The sequence below is a fragment of the Oncorhynchus mykiss genome, chromosome 22 (assembly GCF_057628025.1).
Source record: "Oncorhynchus mykiss isolate SJ-2025 chromosome 22, ASM5762802v1, whole genome shotgun sequence".
Classification (NCBI taxonomy): domain Eukaryota; kingdom Metazoa; phylum Chordata; class Actinopteri; order Salmoniformes; family Salmonidae; genus Oncorhynchus; species Oncorhynchus mykiss.
The window spans coordinates 32,493,029-32,511,685 of NC_143043.1; the positions used below are offsets into that span (position 1 = coordinate 32,493,029).

The 18,657-nt window shown below is 39.7% G+C and overlaps 1 pseudogene; it reads left to right on the forward strand.

Annotated features, from left to right (window-relative positions):
- Positions 1 to 2,603: 2,603 nt before the first annotated feature.
- LOC149972841 (zona pellucida-like domain-containing protein 1) lies at positions 2,604 to 10,716 on the forward strand (annotated as a pseudogene).
- Positions 10,717 to 18,657: the final 7,941 nt, after the last annotated feature.

Consider the following 18,657-nt stretch of genomic DNA (forward strand, 5'->3'; position numbering starts at 1 on the left):
GCACATCTGTATTTGGGGAGTTTCTCGCTTTCTTCTCTAGAGATCCTCTCAAGCTCTGTCAGGTTGGATCAGGAGCATTGCTGCACAGCTATTTTCAGGTCTCTTCAGAATGTTTGACCGGGTTCAAGTCCGGGCTCTGTCTGGGCCACTCAAGGACATTCAGAGAATTGTGTCGAAGCCACTCCTGCATTGTCTTGGCTGTGTGCTTAGGGTTGTTGTCCTGTTGGAAGGTGAACCTTCGCCGCAGTCTGAGGTCTTGAGTGCTCTGGAGTAGGTTTTCATCAAGGATATCTCTGTACTTTGCTCTGTTCATCTTTGCCTCGATCCTGACTAGTCTCCCAGTCACTGCCTCTGAAAAACAACCCACAGCATGATGCTTCACCACCATGCTTCACCGTAGGGATGGTGCCAGGTTTCCTCAAGATGTGATGCTTGGCATTCAGGCCAAAGAGTTCAGTCTTGGTTTCATCAGACCAGAGAATCTTGTTTCTCATGCTCTGAGAGTCTTTTAGGTGCCTTTCAGCAAACTTTTACTGTGCCTTTTACTGAGTAGTGACTTCCGTCTGGCCAATCTACCATAAAAGTCAAGGGGTCTGATTACTTTCCCAATGCACTGTTTTGGTGGAGTGCTGCAGAGATGACTGTCCTTCTGGAAGGTTATTCTGGAAGGTTCTTACGTTTAAGAATGATGGAGTTCTTGGGGACCTTCAATGCTGCAGAGATGTTTTGGTACCCTTCCCCAGATCTGTGCCTCGACACAATCCAGTCTCGGAGCTCCACGGACAATTCCTTCGATCTCATGGCTTGGTTTTTGCTCTGACATGCACTGTCAACTGTGGGACTTATATAGAGAGGTGTGCCTTTCCAAATCATGTCCAATCAATTGAATTTACCACAGGTGGACTCCAATCAAGTTGTAGAAACATCTCAAGGATGATAAATTGAAACAGGATGCACCTGAGCTCAATTTCGAGTCTCATAGCAAAGGGTCTGAATACTTATGTAAATATGGCATTTCTGTTTGTTTTTTTCTAAAAAAATGTTTTCGCTTTGTCATTATGGGTTATTGTGTGTTGATTGCTGTGGAATTTGTATTTATTTAATCAATTTTAGAATAAGGCTGTAACGTAACAAAATGTGGAAAAAGTCAAAGGGTCTGAATGCTTTCTGAAGGCACTGTAAGTATGTATAACTTTGTGAAGGTATTTAAAAAGGTAGTATTATTTGTATGTGTGGATGTGTTTGTAGATGAGGGCTAAAAGGATCACGTTTGCTGACTTTTTAGCCTGGTACACACTAAAATATATTTGAAGTGAATTTACAAGACGTATCGTTTTCCCATCAGTGCACTGCAGTCTCCAGACAGTGGCTATCATCACCTACCTTCTAATCTACAGGCTTGTTCTTAACCAAGTATCTATAAGGACCAAACTAATCCCTGCACTCTCACTGCTTCCTCCTTCTCTCCCGCTAGTGTCCTGTCTATTTCCGCTGCTGCAACTCATCTGCTCCTGAGACTCTCAAGTTCTACCTGTATGTCTTTCCATTAATCCCAGGGACCAGTTTTATGCCATGGAGCGGAGGAGAAGGAGAGGGAGTTGAGGGAGGTGAGGGAAGTGAAGGGGAGAGGATAAGGGAGGTGAGGAAAAAGGGAAGTGGTGATGCTAATCCCCATAAATCTCCCCCATGCCATAGTCAGAGAAGAACGGGAGCTATGGGAGACCTTGAGGCATTTGTCCATCCGTGGCGCTGTCCCTCTCCTCTTCCTCTCCGTCTTCATCACAACAGACAGGGTGTATATATAGCGAAGGGGAATGTGGGGGCAGGGTTGTCCAGGGACAGGGATACCTAGGCATTTTCTGAGAGGGACCAAGGGACGGTTGTAAATTAGCATGGAGGATACTTGAGTTATTTGATCTAATAATTCTTACAGTATAAAGAAAAAGAGCTAGTACACTTGTCGAGGAAACCCCAAATAATTTGTCTTCCCTACACCCAAAAACTTCAAGAACTGTTTTTAAAAGAGGACAATTATGAAAAGTTCCTGTACATCAAACAAACTGGAGACTATTTACGATCGAACTGTATGCACATTGTAAAGCACACAGCTGGCATAGCCATTCTGACTCACATAGCAATTACAGTGAATCAAAACGGGTTCTCTTGTTTTCAGTGGCACTAATGACTCAGTTAATGTACCTGTTAACAATGTCTTCAGTTGACCTCTATCACACAAAAGCTATAACCTACAGTACTTGCTGAGAATGAGTGTTTTAATAGGATATAGGGCCATTATTGGATCTCTTTGTTCCCTTGTGTAATTTGGATTATTATACTGTATGTGCTCATCTCTCATCTCTCTGGGTATCCAGCATAACCTCCGTCTCCTTCTCTTCTTGGCGAGGGACACCTAGGTCAAATACATGTTAATGTAAGAGCAGATGCTGGGAGATGAGAAGAAAGTATAAGGAGTGAATATTTAATGAATCAACAGGAAACAAAACATGAACAGCGTCTGGACAAGGGACACATAACAACATTAATGCTGACTTGGGAAAGAAACTGAGGAAGTGACAGATATAGGGGAGGTAATCAATAACGTGATGGAGTTCAGGTGAGTCCGATGAAGAACTGTTGTTCTTAACGATGGCGACAGGTGTGAGTCAGCCTGGCGACCTCAAGCGCCAGAGAGGGAGATCAGGAGAAGACGTGACAGTCAAATACTTTGGAATGCTTGAGCTGTGCATTATTTAGCTTGTCCTGTACAATGGAACCAATGAATAGTCCCAAAAGTGCAAGCTAAATCAAGCGCACCTCAAGTATTTGGCAGATGTGTAAACTAGGTCTGCTGTGGAATTTCCCGGTCTGATCCGCAGACAGCAAGATACTAGTACGTTATAGTTTTGTGCAGAGCCATTGATGAATGTACACTGTTAAGGGGTGTGAGATGAAAAAGTCTGGAATCCGAAAATATAGCAAATAATTACTGGTGACAGGTTAATTATAGATCTTTGTTAACATTTTAGAAAGTAAAATTAGGTATGCCTATATTTTCTGAGGGTAGTTACATGTAGTTCAAGATGATTTCCAGCATATGACATATTTGTGCCAGTTTCTGTTGCCTAGGAGATGTGCTATTGTGTATATTTAGATCAGTAAAACTTATTCTTTGGCCACTTATATGGTATCATTCCTTGTCTCACCTGCCTCCAGGAAGATAGTTTTATGATGCAAAGTACAGTAACTTTAGTACAAACTCAGAATAAAAACAATGGTTGACCAAAATATTATACAGATTTTACTGTAATGTGGATAACACTTCCTAGAAAGCTAACAGAAATATGAGGCAACAAGCCAAATTAAATTCCTAATTTGATATAACAATGTAATTACTCCTTATCAATAAAAGCTACATATTCAATTTCATTATCATTAGCTGTGGTAGCTCTTCACTCCTAGTAACATGAGCACACCTGGCCAAACTATATATCCAGACTGACCAGAGCCTTGACAAGAGTCACTAGACTCAATGTCACAAGAGAACACATTTCAAACTTTGCTTTTTAGGGGGAGGTAGTTGCAGAATGAAGAACAGAGAATTCCCACACAATGTGAACACCACTGGGCTTTATGAGATGATAAACTCCTGAAAAGCCTTTACAAGACAGAAAACTGTCATGAGAGTTAAGTGGTCAATGACTTATCTTAACAGCAAAGTGATACAGCTCTGTTGGCAGACAAAGATACGGTTTAGGGATGATAAGGAACCCGTTCTGGCTTGGGGGAGAAGGTGAGAGGAAGCATTTTATTCAGGCATGACAAAGCACGTACATTTGTAAAAGCCAGAGATCTGTTAGCTAGCGGCTGGCACAGCTACAGTAACAACATGAAAGAGTCTGACACAAAGTGATGTGTGCACACAAAACTTCAACCACAACTGTTTTGCCGGTAGCAGCAAATTTAGAAGAAGGATTTACTTGCAATAATATACGACATGACCAAAGGTATGTGGACACCCGCTTGTCGAACATCTCATTCCCAAATCACAGGCATTCATATGAAGTTGGTCCCCCTTTTGCTGTTCACTCTTGTGGGAAGGCTTTTCACTAGATGTTGGAACATTCAGGGACTTGCTTCCTTTCAGCCACAAGCATTACTGAGGTCGGGCACTGATGCTGGGCGATTAGGCCTGGCTCGCAGTCGGCGTTCCAATTCATCTCAAAGGCATTCTATTAGGTTGAGGTCAGGGCATGTGCAGGTCAGTCAAGTTCTTCCACACCGATCTCGCCAAACCATTTCTGTATGGACCTCGCTTTGTGCATGGGAGGATTGTCATGCAAAAACAGGAAAGGGCCTTCCCCAAACTGTTGCCACAAAGTTGGAAGCACAGAATCGTCTTGAATGACATTGTATGCTGTAGTGTTAAGACTTCCCTTCACTTGAAATAAGGGGCCTAGCCCAAACCATGAAAAACAGCCTGCAACCATTATTAGTCCTCCACCAAACTTTACAGTTGGCACTATGCATTGGGGCAGGTAGCGTTCTCCTTGCATCCTCCAAACACAGATTAGTCTGTCAGACTGCCAGATGGTGAAGCATGATTCATCACTCCAGAGAACGCGTTTCCACTGCTCCAGAGTCCAATGGCGGCGAGCTTTACACCACTCCAGCCGACTCTTGCATTGCGTATGGTGATCTTAGGCTTGTGTGCTGCTCCTCGGCCATTGAAACCCATTTCATGATGCTCCCAACAAAGAGTTTTTGTGCTGACGTTGCTTCCAGAGGCAGTTTGGAACTCTGTAGTGAGTGTTGCAACCGAAGACAGAGGTCTTTTACTCTACGTGCTTCAGCACTCTGTGGTCCCTTTCTGTGTGCTTGTGTGGCTTACAATTTTATGGCCCTTGTCGCTCCTAGAGGTTTCCACTTCAAAATAACAGCACTTGACAGCAGCTCTAGCAGGGCAGAAATTTGATGAAGTGACTTGTTGGAAAGGTGGCATCCTATGACAGTGCCACATTCAAAGTCACTGAGCTCTTCAGTAAGGCCAATTTACTACCATTGTTTGTCTATGGAGATTGCATGGCTGTGTGCTTGATTTTATACACCTGTCAGCAACAGGTGTGGCTGAAATAGCCAAATCCACGGATTTGAAGGGGTGTCCACATACTTTTTATATATATAGTGTATGTTATATTATAGGTGGTTGTTTTAGCTGAATGGACTTTCACATAAGTGGCTCTGGGTAAGAGTAGCTGCTTTTCTCTCACCTTCCTGCGGAAAGGGTTCTTCGATTTAAACCATGACCCCTACTCATGTTCCATCTCGGACAGTGGAGAATGGTGAGGGTGTGCATGTTACTGGGAACCAGGTTGCTGGCTAAAATTAAGGAAATAATTTGAATAAAAAGAATGCCTGAATCCAAGAAAAGTTGTGAATTTTCCCTCTGTTCAATGTCAAAGTGACATAGTTGCAAAGTGATGAGATAACCCTGTAGGGCACTGCACTGTGTGCTTTATAATGAAAACATTTGGGTCAGAAGAATTTAAAGGTTGAGACTCAATAAATTAGACCACCAAAGTATTGACTGAGTTTTGTTGCTTACTTCAGGAAATATCATATTATCACATCAAAAAAAATATTTTGTCTTGGGTATGGGGTGTTGTTTGTAGATTGATGAGAGGAAAACAAAACAATTGAACCCATTTTAGAATAAGGCTGTAAATGTAACAAAATGTGGGAAAAGTCAGGGGTCTGAATACTTTCCGAATCTGTTAAAGCAAAGCCACAAAGGAATCAGGCCATTGTCTATACTTAATTTCTGAAGACTAAAGGTGTCTTGTGTTTCATGAAGTGCCACAAGGTTTTGATTTGATTTGATTTGGATCTCTTTTAGTCCTCATTTGGACTAATCTTCCAAGAGTCCTTAAATATTAATATACAATTTATAATCTGAACACATTTTCACATGTAAACCCACTGTTACAAACAGACATAATACACTAACATATTGACCAGATAAATACTCAGTCTAAGAAGATATTGATCCCTCATCTACTATAGTCCAACACAACATTTCTACGTATTATATTGAAATGGTTTTAAAGTATTGTTTAAATTTATATATTGAGAGGTTTCTGGTTTGCTCAGTTAAATTATTCCATTTCTTTATTGCTCTAAATCCAAATGTTATTTTGCCTATTTCTCTTTTCTGGATAGCACATAGATGGTGGACTGTCTATTCCTAACATTTACTGAATGTCTGTCTCTTACCGAATGATTACCGCTGTGAATAGAGTTTGGCTGTTTTAAATGGTGTATATTATGAAATAAAATAAGCATGTTTTTTTCAATTATGTTGTTGATTGATGACCAACCAAGAGCATTGTGCGTGACTACAACAGAAGAACCGTATCACCACCTTAAAACAATCCTTGCTGCTTTGTTCTGTGCAATCTGCAGCCTTCTAATTTCACTTGCTGACGCATTTCCCCAGACCACATAACAGTAATTCACCTGACTCTCAATTAATGCTTGGGTTATTTGCTTAAGAATCTTTCCCAGTAAATATTTAGCTATCCTTCTGATCATGCATGCTGTTTTAACATATATATATTTTTTTACATAGATTAGTTATTTAAGATGACCGTGATAAGCAGTTGTCTAGCTGCACTCCTAGTTGTTTGGTTTCTGCCACTTCCTCAATTTGTACTCCCCCCATACTTAATTGTATCCCATGCTGTGTTGGTCTTTTCTTAGAGGAACATACAAACATAACTTTGGTTTTCTTGGTGTTTAAAACAAGTTTGTTCCGGCAAACCCACTCCCTGAAATTCTCCAAATCTCCTTGTAAAGCTTGCTGTACCTGTTGAACCGATTGTCTTGCTGTATAAATTGTAGTATCATCTGCAAATATAGTAGCTTGAGTTACAGATAAGGCATAAGGAAGGTCGTTGGTAGATATTAAATAAAGATGTGGCCCAAGGCAACTGCCCTGCAGTATTCCACAGCTTAAAGCATGACGGGAAGAAAATGACTGTTTCCTGTCAGTTAGATATGACTGCACCCAATTCAATGCTACCTCCTTAAAACCATAATGCATTCATTTTGTCAAAATTATTTCATGCTGATTGGCTGTAATCAGATCATTCTTTTCCATGTACTTCCATATTTTTCTACTCACAATACCCTCCAATATCTTACTGAGTGTAGGGAGTAGACTAATTGGTCTACTATTGGCAGGAGTAATGGGTTCTTTGCTGTCTTTCGGGAATAGGACACAGTTTCGCATGCTTGCATACAGTATATTTGTAAACATCCCCTTTTCCAGTGACCAATTAAATATGTATCTCAGTGGAGCTGCAATCCGGGGAGCAGCACAGTGAAGCAAAAAATGTTGTCCATAAGACCATAACCTGTAGATTTACCATCAGGGAATGACTTCAATAGGTTTGACACCTCCTCCACTGACACCTTTTGTAGACTAAAAGAGCAGATCTTATTGCTCATAATATGATCATCAATACATTGGACAATAGCTTGTTTGGAAGAATGAATGTTTACATTATTGCTCAGTCAATTAATTTTTCTTTGTAAAAAAAAAGCTGCAAAATGATTGGCAATATCAACCGGTTTTGTTATTGTTCTCCCGCCAACCTCCACACTAGATGGGCATGATGAGATAAATGTACCAAGTAGGCCTTTACCTGTATTCCATGCCTTTTTTGAATCAAATCAAAGTTTATTTGTCACGTGCACAGAATACAACAGGTGTAGTAGACCTTACAGTGAAATGCTTACTTACAGGCTCTAACCAATAGTGCAAAAAAGGTATTAGGTGAAGAATCGGTAAGTAAAGAAATAAAAACAACATTAAAAAGACAGGCAATATCCAGTAGCAAGGCTATAAAAGTAGCGAGGCTACATACAGACACCGGTTAGTCAGGCTGATTGAGGTAGTATGTACATGTAGATATGGTTAAAGTGACTATGAATATATGATGAACAGAGAGTAGCAGTAGCGTAAAAGAGGGGTTGGCGGGTGATGGGTGGGACACAATGCAGATAGCCCGGTTAGCCAATATGCGGGACCACTGGTTGGTCGGCCCAATTGAGGTAGTATGTACATTAATAATTTTTACAATCAATAAAAGCATTTTTGTAAAGTAACGTTTTTTTCTTACGATTGAATTTAACTGCATAATTACGTAATGTTCTATAATTCTGTTAATCAATTTCTAGTTCTGATTTGGCTGCTAAGACTTTTGCCATATTTCTTTGAGAAAAAGCCTCACCCAGTTCATCATCAATCCATGGAGATGGACGAGCACCAACTGTTCTCTTTCTTATAGGGGCATGATGGTCCATTACCTCCATGAGCAAATCAATAAAATATTCTGTAGCGTGATTTAAATCATCCTCTAGATAAATCAGCTCCCAGGGCATAGCAGCCAAATCATTTTGAAATAGGTCATGATTAAATGTTTTAAGATTTCTCTTGACCACAATCCTAGAGAACCTTGGTGTTCATGGTTATGGTCACAATATTATGGTCTGTCCAGCCCACTGGCATTGATCTGGCTTTAAAACATTGCAATGGAATATTACAGAAGATCAGATCAATTAATGTGTCTGAGCTATATGCAACCCTTTCCTTATCAAGTGGAGATCACTAGAGCATGTATTCATTATAGTTTAAGTTGTCATGATACACTACAACACACAAACTCAGTTTTAAACATTACATTAAAATAACCAGGGAGTTACTCTAGAGTCCCGATACAGTTGCCCATTGATGTAAAGTTTATCCATCACCATGGAGACTCATTGATTCAGGCAATGCTTTTTCTTTTTTTCTCCTTTCATTGATCTCAGTGGGGAAGTGATAATTCATTCCAAAATCAGTGTTTCTGAGTTCTCTGCCCCTGCTCTTCATCATTTCCTTTTGCTTAAATTTGTCTAAACATGCAATAATAGCCTGGGGCCCATTCCCAGAGGCCTTACCTATTCTATGGACTCTGGAGAAAGTGGCATTACGCACAACATCAGTGGGCAGTTTCAGTTGAGTTGACAAAGTATCGGACAGTGTCCTCACAGCTTCTGCTGTGGTAATTCTCCGTATCCCTGAAAATATTAGATTGTCCCGCGTTGATCGACACTGTACATCAAGTAAGGTTTCTTTTAGTTGTTTGTTTTCCCTTTGCACCATCTCCACCTTGCCATGAATAGAGTCTACAGTAGCTTTCAGCTCCGTGTTTCTCTTTCCTTAGATCATCAATCTGACGTTGGCTGAATTCTAGACTGGCACAATGCATTGATGTCCTCTCGTAATATATCAAAGATATCAGGTTGGACAAGCCTTTCATTGAGTCCTTGAATCCTCCGAAACCAGCGACACGTTTCTTTGAGTTCGTAAGTATCTCTCGTCAATGAATCGTTCAAGCTCTTCAATGGATTCTGAATCATCCAGCGTGTTTGCAGGCAGAGTAAAACAAAAAGAACAAAACAACGTTAACTTAGCTAGCCAAATAAACCAACACATTTTTTTGTAGGTTTTTAGCATCTGCTTAAAACTCGCTGAGGGGAGGGAAGGTGGTGAGTCGTGGTGAGGCGTAACCATCAAAACAATGCAATTGTTTCAATACACAGAGCGACTATGAGCTTGCTTCTGTTCAATCCCAAGAAGCCCTGCATGGCTATGAAAACACCTCCATACATCTCAACAGAATCAAAAAGCAGGAGACAACCAGCAAAGTACACATTTTAGTGTCCCAGTCAAGATACGAACACAGCAAGGAAATCAAAATGCATCTTCCAAGCTTTTTCCTTTTGGCCATGCTGGTTGCAAAGAGCAGTCAACTACAATTAAGTGAATGCAGAACGAACTTAAGACACCCAGAATACACTGATATCTCAGTAACTTAAAGGTTTAAATTCCCCCTCAATACGACCAATTATTGTGGTAGCCTTTTCAGGACAACCAGCGTTCCAGGCACAGGGATATTTTCTGACTTCTCCAACATCCAGACAGTCAACATCAGTGGTGTGGTCTGATCATCTGACTGACACCTACAACGCTGAGCTATCACTACTCCTGCACCTATCCCCTAGAGTACCTGATCAACAACACCCTGATTGATGTCAGCATCCTCCATTGCAGTGAAGGACAACAATGGTAGTTTCATCAGCACTTTGAGCCTTGAACTCAACCACACTACTCCCATGGTCATTCCGAAACTGGGTATTGAGCTGAGAACCAAAGTCTATGTGCAAGTCAAGGCAACCAACCTGACCTCCCAGTACCATGTGCTCCTGGACCGATGCTACCCCTCCATTTCTCCTCCACTCACTAACTCCACTTACTTCAACCTGTTTGTCGCCAGCAACAAGGACCAGATGACCATGCAGGAAAACGAAGATATTCCTAATGCCTGCTTCTCCTTCCCGGCCTTCCGCTTCATTGAGCAGCAGAATGAGACCGTGCCCACCTACTTCGTCCACTGCATCACCCGTCTCTGTCAGAGGAGCACCTGCAGTAAGATCAAGCATTGTAACAATAGGAGGAGAAGGAGTGTTCCTGAAACTGTAGATGGAGTGACAGAGTACAAAACCATCACTTATCCTCCCATTACCACCAAAGCAGAGACCATTGTAGCATCAAAAGAACAACTCATGGGCAGCAACAACTCTAACTCCACAACTCTAACTCAACAACTCTAACTCAACAACTCTAACTCCACAACTCTAACTCAACAACTCTAACTCAACAACTCTAACTCAACAACTCTAACTCCACTTCAAGTCTTGGAGTGGCAGTGGGCTTCCTGACCTTCACCTGCATCCTCTCCATCTGTCTTCTACAGCAGGCTCAACCATTACAGGCTCAACCGTCTGCCTGTCTCAGAACTCCGATGGAGGACTGACTTATTCAGATTTGTTTACTTTAGGGCAAGAGCAAAAATGTTGTTTCGTAGATGTGGTTTAGCATAATCTGCCAGACATTAGCAATAATGAATGTGTACAGTACATACTTAAAAGATTTAGGGAAGAGGATAAAACGCATATTTTAGAAAGTGTTAAAAAAAAACGAAAGTGTAGTATGTGCAGTAGGATAACAGAATGTTTAATTCCCTTGATTAGATCTGGAGAACATATGCCGTTTAAATTGCAAAAAAAGATAATCCTAAAATGAATTGTCTGTTTGTCACAAAATATATACATTTATTCAGAGGCTAGACTTTGTGTGAAGTCTGTGGCGTTTCAAAAGTGAACTAACTGTACCCTTCAAAAGTATTGTTTATTGATATTTATTAAAATGAGCTAACTGCTTTATCCTAATAAACATATTGCCACCTGCAGATCTATGTCAAAATGGCCTGAGTCCAGAATTTGTATCACGTTTAAGGTAAGACACAGGTGCAGACAGTGTCGAATGAACAAAAGTGTATTATTCGAACAGAAGCAGGCAGAAAGACAGGTCAAGGGCAGGCAGAGGACAGTAATCCAGATAGGTGTGGCAAAGGTACAAGGTGGCAGGCAGGAATGGTCAAAACCTAGAAACAAGAAAACAGAAACTATAGCAAAGACAGGCGCAAGGGGGAAAACTGTTGGTAGGCTTGATGAACAAAACAAACTGGCAACAGACAACAGAGAACACAGGTATAAATGCACATGGAATAATGGGGAAGATGGCCGACACCTGGAGGGGGGTGGACACAATCATAAAGAGAGGTGAAACTGATCAGGGTGTAACAATTTGTATTCATTACCACATTCCTATGGGTTTAAGATTAAGACATCACATTTCATGTCAATCCACAATATGTCCACACTCATAACATAACAGATGTCATCTTACTCACAATGAGTGGTTTATGTATTCATTCAAATTATATACATAGTTTAAAGTAAATATCAATGACATCTGTTTTGTTTAGAGTAGACAATACATTCCAGGAAAAGAGCTCAATATCCCACTTCTAACTCCAATGTAATACATTCAGGGCAGCACACTATGCAATTATGGCATTTACCCACATATACTGTACTGCAGAAAGGATTATAAGTGACTGCATTGTCCTTAAATCACCACAGAAGTAGGGAAAATGTGACTATTAGCCACAGTGGCAAAGGTTATTGAGAATAGACCAGGTGGGTGCTACATACTGCTGGTGGAAGAGGGGAGTTTACCCCTTATATCTGTCAAGTGCTCTGATATTCTACATAAAGGTCCAGAAACTCTCAAGAATTATTAAGCAGCGAATGTAGCTACCAATATCACTATTTAGATTTTTCAGGTTTCAATGACAGTACATCAATTATTTGCCAGGAATCATTCATAAAAAATGAACATAGGAAAAATGAATTACTTATTTTGTTTGAACGACTTAATTGTTATTATGTCTAATTAGGCCTCATTGGTTATATAAATCTTCTTCAGGCTAGGGTCTATATTTCTCCACTTCCTGTCTGACTGACACACCCAAAGTAAACTGCTAGTTACTCAGGCCCAGAAGCCAGGATATGCATATAATTGGTAGCATTGGATAGAAATCACTTTGAAGTTTGTAGAAATGTTAAAATAATGTATGAGACTATAACACAATTGATATGGTAGGAGAAAATCCAAAGAAAAAGACTCTAGTTAATATTCTACTTTCTAACATTAGATATTTATTTTCTATTTTGAAGGACATGAAATGTATTAACGGATGTTTTAGGTAGGCGATACATAGTAATATGTATTTTAGTTTTTCTTGGAATAGAAACACCATAATATAATCAATTTGATTAAGCTAAAATATCCTAAATAAATCGTAAATAATAAAGGCCAGCTTCTTTTCATAAATAAAAGGGAATAAATGATCTCAAACTGCACCGGTCAAATGATATTCGCACAGAAGCAAGCACCAACAAGCTTCACATTGAGCGTGGGCTACTGCCATGTAGCTAGCTAGATAATAATAATGATTATTATAATAATAATAATAATAATATTTCATTTGTACAGCAAATGTTCCACACTCAATGTGCATAAGGGAGAAAGCAAAACAAAAACAAAAACAGCAACAATACATAAAAAAAAGTATAAAAAACAATACAATAAACCATTGACTACTAATGCAAAATATAGACTTGAAAGAGATTATGTGATCAAGCATTAAAAGTTAGCTTGAATAGGTAGGTCTTTAGTTGTGTTGTAGACAGGGAAATTAAAGCGGAAATGTTGATAGAGCATTCCAGAGCTGAGGGGCCACATGTGAGAAGGCCCTGTCACCTATGTTGGCACAGGTTTGTGGCTGGTGTGACTAGGTTGTGTAATGATGGAAGTGTGCATGCTGGGGAGTAGTTATCTAGAAGTTGGCATATGTATGTAGGTAGAGCCTTCAAGGTGGGCAGCAGAATCTTAAATGTAGTCCTGTATTGAACAGTAAACCAATTGTGATGGAATTTTTTGTGTAGTTTATGAGAGCATCCTGGCTGCTCCGTTCTGGATCATCTAGAGTTGAGACAGGAACCTTGCCCTTACAGATACTACTGGGCTGGCTAGTATTTACCAGCGGTGTTTAGCTAGTGGCTAAATAGAGTTAGGGTAGACCCCAAAATACTAATTTTAGTATTTGGGGAATAAAGTTGAACTACTCAAGCATAACAATGTGAATACATTTTGTTGTTGTTGTAGTTGCAGCCCTAGATGATTGTCACAGTTAAAAGGATGATTGAGCTTATTTCCATGAAATACATTTTACCTTGAGTTGTCTTGATAAGATAGAGATGGCATCTACAATAACCCATTATTGACTTTGTTGCTCCACATGCTAACAGTTTGCCCTCCTCATAAAACTGGTGGTCAACACCCTCACCCATCATATTAATTGCATGCCAAAATAAACACTCTAAACTAGGGTACATCGATATCTATTGGTTTATTTGTTAAAAATGCTAGCAGTTGATGACAGTGAATAGTGTGGATTTCTCTGTGGGTCCATACTCTTGCTTAAACCTCAGGTGTAAACCTTTTCATACAAAAATGTTTAGTGCTAGATTTTCCCATCAGAAAAATTGTCACATTTAACCACTATGCTAACACCACCAGCTGACCAGGTACAGGACCTCCTATGTGTGAGAAAAACATGTATGGGCCTGATCACAGAATTACATAGAATTACTATTAATTCAATAGGATCTCTGTGGACCTAGTCATAAAGATTTGTCTTGAATCTTTTAAAACAAATGACCTTTTATTGTGGCATAAACACAACCAGTTATGATGTTGTCATCTGATTGTCAAACGATCACTCCAAAGTGCTCCATTACTGCTACCTGCGCATGTTCATCCACTCACAACATATTTACAGCCTCCAAACAGTGGTGAATGGAAAGAGACATCTGTTACACAAAACACCAAAAAGTGTGATGACATTTGTCCATTGTCACTAGGCCAGAATTTATGCATTCACTGTTGTCCGCGCATGTTGGTGTCGGCCACTCATCCCTGTCTTGGCAAAATGTCAGTGTTTTCTTTGAACCACATTGCATTTTAGAGTGTATACCACCCGTTTACAAGTCCATTCGCTCATTCGTCGAGCCTCTGACATGCGGTAATGACAAATAATGGTGTAATAGCCTACATTTTTAAAATATTTTTTAAATGTATTATTGTAATAATGGCGTACCCCCACTATTTATTTTGCCGGGGCGCAGTACCGGACCATACCGGCTTAGTTTAACCCCTGCAAATAATAATGTATATTACATATATACCATAGACATGTACAATTAACAGTGCAACGTTTAACATTATTCAAATGATCTACTTCGTCACATATGCATTATTTGACTGAAGGACGAGCAGGACTTTTCTTTATCCGTAAAAGCACATGGCTGTGAATGACAAAAAGGAGCAAAACGTGCCTATTGAATTTTGTCAAGTAGTAAGGATGCATCATGCATTCGGAAAGTATTCAGACCAACTACTTCTACATTTAGTGACGTTACAGCCTTATTCTAAAATGGATTAAATAAATTTAAAAAATCCTTGTTAATCAACACACAACCCCCCACAATGACAAAGCAAAAACAGGTTTTTAGGAATTTTTGTAAAAAACAGAACATATTCAGGCCCATTGAAATGAGGCTCGAAATTGAGCTCAGGTGCATCTTGTTTTCATTGATCATCCTTGAGATGTTTCTACAACATGTTTGGAGTCCACCTGTGGTCAATTTGATTGATTGGATACGATTTGGAAAGGCACACACCTGTCTATGTAAGGTCCCCCAGTTGACAGTGTATGTCAGAGAAAAAAAAAGCCATGAGGTCGAAGGAATTGTCTGTAGAGCTCCGAGACAGGATTGTGTCGAGGCACAGATCTGGGGAAGGGTGCCAACAAATGTCTACAGCATTGAAGGTCCCCAAGAACACAGCACTCCACCAATCAGGCCTTTATGTTAGTGGCCAGACGGAAGAAATTCCTCAGTAAAATGCACATGACAGCCCGCTTGGATTTTGCCAAAATTCACCTAAAGGACTCTCGGACCATGATAAGCAAGATTCTCTGGTCTAATGAAACCATGATTGAACTCTTCAGCCTGAATGCCAAGCGTCACATCTGGAGGAAAGAGTCATCTTCTAACAGGACAATGACCTTAAGTACATAGCCAAGACAACGCAGGAGTGGCTTCAGGGCAAGTATCTGAATGTCCTTGACTGGGCCAGCCAGAGCCCAGACTTGAACCCGATCTAACATATCTGGAGAGACCTGAAAATAGTTGTGCAGCAACGCTTCCCATCCAACCTGACAGAGCTTGAGAGACTCTGCAGAGAAGAATGTGAGAAACCCCCCAAATACAGTTGTGCCAAGCTTGTAGCATCATACTCAAGAAGACTTGAGGCTGTAATCGCTACCAAAGGGTCTGAATACTTAAGTAAATGTAATTTTTCTGTTTGTTTTTTTATACATTTGCAAGAATTTCTAAAAACCTGTTTTTGCTTTGTCATTCATGGGGTATTGTGTGTATATTAATGAGGGGAAAAAACGATTTAATCAATTTTAGAATAAGACTGTAACATAACAAAATGTGGAAAAAGTGAAGGGGTTTGATTACTTTTCGAATGCACTGTACGTTGGTCCAGTTGTTCCAGACCTAGAGGATCAAGTTGAGCCTTTTTTGGATTTCCCTCTGGTGGCCAAGCTTACATGTTTCAAGACATTTCATTAGTTGGCGCACTACTACCATATATTTTTTGCATTGATTGATTTTTTATTTGGACCTGGTAATACAAGTGACTCATGGTATCCAGGTGGCTAACTGTGACATGTTTTCCAATGAGAAAAGCTAACACCAAGCATTTGTTTTTTACACTTTAGGTTTAAGCAAGAGTTAATGGTCCCTTCTTGTCTGTAGATTGTTTTCAGGGTAAGGAAACATACAGTGCCTTCAGAAAGTATTCATACCCCTTGACCTACAGTGGCTTGTGAAAGTATTCACCCCCTCGGCATTTTTGCTATTTTGTTGCCTTGCAACCTGGAATTAAAATATATTTTTTGGGGTGGGGTTGTATCATTTGATTTACACAACATACCTGCCAGTTTAAAGATGCAAAATATTGTTTTATTGTGAAAAGAAACAAGAAATAAGACAAAAACACAGAAAGCTTGAGTGTGCAAGAAAAAAAGTCAATACTTTGTAGAGTCACCTTTTGCTGCAATTACAGCTGCAAGTCTCTTGGGGTATGTCTCTATAAGCTTGACACATCTAGCCACTGGGATTTTTTCCCATTCTTCAAGGCAAAACTGCTCCAGCTCCTTCAAGTTGGATGGGTTCTGCTGGTGTACAACAATCTTTAAGTCATACCACAGATTGGATTGATTGGATTGAGGTCTGGGCTTTTTTCTTGATGGCCAAAAAGCTCAATTTTAGTCTCTGACCAGAGTACCTTCTTCCATATGTTTGGGGAGTCTCCCACATGCCTTTATGCAAACACCAAACATGTTTGCTTATTTTTTCTGGCCACTCTTCCGTAAAGCCCAGCTCTCTGGAGTGTGCGGCTTAAAGTGATCCTATGGACAGATACTCCAATGTCCGCTGTGGAGCTTTGCAGCTCCTTCAGGGTTATCTTTGGTCTCTTTGTTGTCTCTCTGATGAATGCCCTCCTTGCCTGGTCCGTGAGTTTTGGTGTGTGCCCTCTCTTGGCAGGTTTGTTGTGGTGCCATATTCAATTTTTTTAAATAATGGATTTAATGGTGCTCCGTGGGATGGTCAAAGTTGTATATATTTTTTTATAACCCAAACCTGATCTGTACTTCTCCACAACTTTGTTTCTGACCTGTTTGAGGAGCTCCTTGGTCTTCATGGTGCCGCTTGCTTAGTGGTGCTGCAGACTCTGGGGCCTTTCAGAACAGGTGTATATATACTGAGATCATGTGACAGATCATGTGACACTTAGATTACACACAGGTCGATTTTATGTAACTAATTATGTGACTTCTGAAGGTAATTGTTTGCACCAGATCTTATTTAGGGGCTTCATAGCAAAGGGAGTGAATACATATGTACGCACCTCTTTTCCATTTTTTTTTATTTTTTGAAGCAATTAATTTTTTTCATTTCACTTCACCAATTTGGACTATTTTGTGTATGTCCATTACATGAAATAAAAATGAAAATACATTTAAATTACAGGTTGTAATGCAACAAAATAGGAAAAACGCCAAGGGGGATGAATGCTTTTTGCAAGGCACTGTATTACACATTTTGTTGTGTTACAGCCTGAATTCAAAATGTATTACAAATATTTTTTCTCAACCATCTACACACAACACCCCATAATGACAAAGTGAAAACATATTTTTAGGACATTTTTGCAAACATGTTGAAAATACGTAAGTATATTGGGTGGCAGGTAGCCTAGAGGTTAGAGTGCTGGGCCAGTAACCGAAAGGTTGCTAGATTGAATCCCTGAGCTGACATCGTAAAAATCTGTAATTCTGCCCCTGATCAAGGCAGTTAACCCACTGTTCCTAGTCAGTCATTGTAAATAAGAATTTGTTCTTAACTGGCTTGCCTAGTTAAATAAAGGTAAAAAAGTATTCACATCCCTGTGTCAGTACTTTGTAGAAGCACCTTTGGTGGTGAATACAGCTGTGAGGCTTTTTGGTTAAGTGTATAAGAGAGTTGCACACCTGGATTGTAAAATATTTGTCCATTATTATTTTTAAAATTCTTCAAGCTCTGTCAAGATGATTGTTGATTTTCTATTGTTGCCATAGATTTTCAAGCCAATATAGCCCTTTCCTGGAGTCAAATAACCAAATCGCCCTCTAGTGGCCTCATGGATGGAAAGTTAATATAATATTTTTCATAATTTCATAAATAATACACTTTTTTTATTAACGCAGAAAATCTTGTGTTTATGTCAAACGGTTGTTTGTATTATTTCAGTCTCTGATGTATATAACATGTAATATCTAAATTGAATACATTTAAACTCTATATCTGACATGGTACAGGTGGCTTATTTTTTAAGATCATAACCAAGTGTGTGAGGTGTATACTTTTGTTTCAAAGTAGATGTGTTTAGGACTACCAGCAAACACTCTGTGTAACCCTGATTTAGCCCACTGCACTAAATAGATTAAGTCAAAACTCTAAAAAGGTTGT